This window comes from Macadamia integrifolia, chromosome 4 (genome assembly GCF_013358625.1).
Source record: "Macadamia integrifolia cultivar HAES 741 chromosome 4, SCU_Mint_v3, whole genome shotgun sequence".
Taxonomy (NCBI): Eukaryota; Viridiplantae; Streptophyta; class Magnoliopsida; order Proteales; family Proteaceae; genus Macadamia; species Macadamia integrifolia.
This window is the reverse complement of record NC_056560.1, coordinates 35,803,904-35,807,993: the sequence shown is the minus strand read 5'-3', so window position 1 is coordinate 35,807,993 and position 4,090 is coordinate 35,803,904.

Here is a 4,090-nt window from a genome sequence, read left to right as displayed (position 1 = left end):
AAAAAAAAAAAAGAAGAAAGAATGTGTGTAAGTATAAGGTACGCCTTAGGCTCAGATAGCCTTTACCCACAGAAAATAAAAAAAACAGTGACCTTAGGTATTTACCATATATAGATGACCACATAAATGAAGTGTAGTTTAAATTTTTTGGTAGAAAATATATTTTAAAATTGCTTACATCATGTTTAGATTTCATTAATTCCAACAGTTTGCAATTTTCCACTATACATTTGATATATAACATTGGGGATTCATGCATTATCTTCTCATCTTAACTCCTAAGGAAAGGATCTTGTCGTTTATGTTTTCTTCATAATCATGCTTTGCTCATCCATTTGGAAGTTTGGAAAACATGAGGAAAAAAATTAATCATAATGGCGGCCTAAAATGTAAAAAATCACACTTGAAGCTGTAAAAGTTTCAAAATCTCAGAATTTTACACTAAGAAGATACAAACAAAATGTAGCCATTTGAAAAAAAAAAAAAATAATTAGACATTTTACTAATAAAAGTTGAAAAATATTTACTTTCTCTTTATCCACATAGTGAAAGGAATCAAGGATCATAAATCTCCCCTACTTTATAAAGACTGATGCAACCCTTAGATCCCAATCCAACTGAAATAAAGACGGAAAACTTCGGTTGATGATATTCTTCTACTAGCTCGGCATTTTAGTTATGTTTCCATTCTTTATGCCTTTTGTAGGCTAACTTCTAAGGCTTATAATCTTGCTGTAAGAGTTTCAAATTTCTTTCAATCTCATGTATGGTGGCTTGTCCCTCCCACTCTCTTCTTAATGTTTTTCTGTTTTCCATACAGGCTCTTAAGTAATAAATCACGGTAGTCTTTTAATTTTAAAACTGATGAATATTTTTTAAATATATATAAAAAGCATAAAATGCATGACTTGCAATCACCACGTTGGCCCAGGTAGACGCACTAGGATTTTTTACAGGGTGAGTCGAGTTGAAAAACTTGTTTTTCCAACAATGGTATATCCTAGAATATTAAAAAGAAAATGTTTGTGTTTTTTAGTTTTTTTTTTTCTTTTTTCCTTTCAGAGTTTCAAGTGACCGTTTATTAAGATATAAACATTATATAAAGCATTATAAAGCGGAGATCTTGATTTGAGCCCTACGAAGATTTGAATGGTGGAACACCATATATGATATATTTATTAAGATATAAACATAATATAAAGCATTATAAAGTGGAGATATTGATTTGAGCCCTACGAAGATTTGAATAGTGGAACACCATATATGATATATGTTTTGTCGAGCCAAGTGGTTGAGACAAATCCTAGAAAGTTTGCCGACCCCAAGCAATTGAGACAAAGCCTAGAAAGTTTAAATTCTATTTATAGATGTGTCTTGTTGTCACTAATTCAGTGAAGATATTGTAACTTTTTGATAGCCCTCTTAAATTATTCTTAAAAGTATTTAAGATAGGAATAAAAAAGAGTTTTCAAAATAATTGGAAAGTGAAAGATTATAAAAACAGTTTTTTTTTAGTAGACTTGTGAAATGAAAGATTTACCTTTAAAAAAAAAAAAAAAGACAAAAGAATAACGTTACAATTATTTTTTCACCAACCTTCGGTTACGAGAAGAGTTTCCCTTTATAAAGAGAATAATTAATGTTCTAGTCATGTGGTGCCTACACCCAAACAGGGGATGAAATAATGAGCTCGGTCTTGTGAAATATGAATATTAACCCAACCCTATTGATGCCAGTGCATCCACTCTCATTGATCCCTACATTGGTGGAAAGGCCAATGTAGGGGCCACACGGCTAGACAATGATCTTTTGCCCCTTTTTTTTGCTTTTATAATAAATATTCAATGTTTGAAAAAGTTAAAATTTAAGAAGCATATTGTCTACATAGAAAATTTTAGAGCATGTTGTCGACAACTTAATTTTGATCCACTTTCAGGTTAAAATGATCTCTTCAAATGTCATTTTAACGATTTTAAAAAGAATTTAAAAATAAAAAATCTGATAAACCTAAGAATCTACCAAGTGCTAAATTGGATGGCTCTCTTTTACTGGACAAATAGACCCTTAGGTTCCCTATTTGTTGTTAAATTCAACTCAATCAGAATTTACCAAGTGACAAAATAGAAATTTGAAAATTCAGTACAATAGTGATTTGAGTATACCGTATACTCGCATGAATGTACATGTGATAGAGATACACACCAATAAATAAAGGGATTTAAAAAAAAAAAATTTTTTTTACAGGAATTTGAAATGTGATATTAGTAGGAATTAACAACAACAATCTCAGCTTTAATCCCAACTTAATGGAGTCAACTACATAAATTCAATCGATATTGATAGGAATCGCCACATTATTTTACCACATGACAAAATTTTGTGGACTGTCAAGAAAACTTATCTTGATGGGCCATGATCCCTTATATATATATATATATATGTGAACTCAATGGGCCGTGAAGTGACATTTTCCACATTTTATTCAACCAAAAAAACACAGCCCATGGGCTCCAATCTTGCTACCCATTTCATTTAACCCATTTGGAGTCGGGACTAGGGACTAGTCTAGCCCATCTTGTAGGTCTGGGCTTCATTGTATTTAAATGGGTTTTGTCCAAAAATTGTGCTATGACCTATAAGTGGAGGGTTTGTAAGGAGCAAAACAGACCAAAAGCTTCTTGGGTTAGGAGAACAGGACCTTCTACACCATAGAGAGAGTGGGGACCAAATGAACTATGTGGCCCGGCCTCGACCGCCTGTCCTTCACCGGATTTTTTTGTATTAAATCTATAGGAGAATGTTTCATGTCCCGGACTTGTAGGGGCTGCACCAATACGGGGGCTAATAGGAGCACACCTGGAAGCATCAAGAGTGTGGGTAGTTCCCACTTCATGGGTTGGAACAGTCATTTTACCTATCTCTTTGTTTGGCTGCAGCCGGACATATATTCTTGGAAAGAATAGGAAGGGAAAGTGGTTTCCAAAAATTTTGGAGTGGGGGACTTTTGATCTCTTAACTGCTTTTCTATGAAGAGGAAAGGCTATTGTGATTTTGTGAAGGTATTTTTTCAACAAACTTTTTCTCTCAAAAAAATGTAGATATATGTTTCGTTTGGTTGCAAGGGGAATTAGATTTTCCCCGCTCATTGATGTTTGATCGCTTGATTGCAGAATGGGTGCACAGTGTTTGGTAGACTTGGCCACTCTAGGAAGTACCAAGCAATGAGATGAACAATCAAATGCTAAGAATTTTAGGGAGAAAATCTTCACAATGAGTGGGGCTGCCGCTGGTATAGAATGTCAGATTGAAATCCATCATGACACAGAGAGGTGTGAGACACCACAAGCCTTGGATCGGCATCACATGTCATGACAAACCGTCACTATATTAGTGATTTAGACATATTTGGAACGAGGATTGGCCTACTCGAGTGGGAATAATCTGGGCTATCAGTAGGGGTGTTAAAGAAGCCCGATCAGTTTGATCCTGCCTAAACCCAGATAAGGCTTGAGCTAAAGTTTTTAATCCACAGGGTGGGCTTGGTTTATTTTATTTGCAGATTTATTTTCTTTTGAGTAATCATTTTATTTCTTAGTTCTTCGACGCGGTATAAGCCTTTGGACTCTTGGAAGGAGTGGCAGATGAGTGTAAGACCACGATTGTGCCCAAGTTATGTTGGAAATACCATCTTAAAACTCAGATCTAGAAGGTTACCCCTAGTTTAAGATCTCTCAAATTATGAATCGTCTATCCCGCTCCATGTCAATGAGATTGGAAAATGAGGCGAGCACAAGTCCTAATATCAAATTGACAAACCTTTTCTCAGGAATGACTTTGAATCACCCAAAAACAAACAAAAATGTAAATAGTTCTTCAAAACTTTTAATCAAGAACAACAAGCTCAAATTAGAACAAATTGGTATAATTTTATGACAAATCTTAAAACAAATGTTTTCTTTTTTATATATTTTGATATTTATGCCCAAGACTATAACATAGAATACCCTTGGCATAATCAAATCTGTACTCAAACCTCTTCTCACAAATCTTGGACCCTTTAGGCCGGTCCAGCTACTACTGCTATCCATCC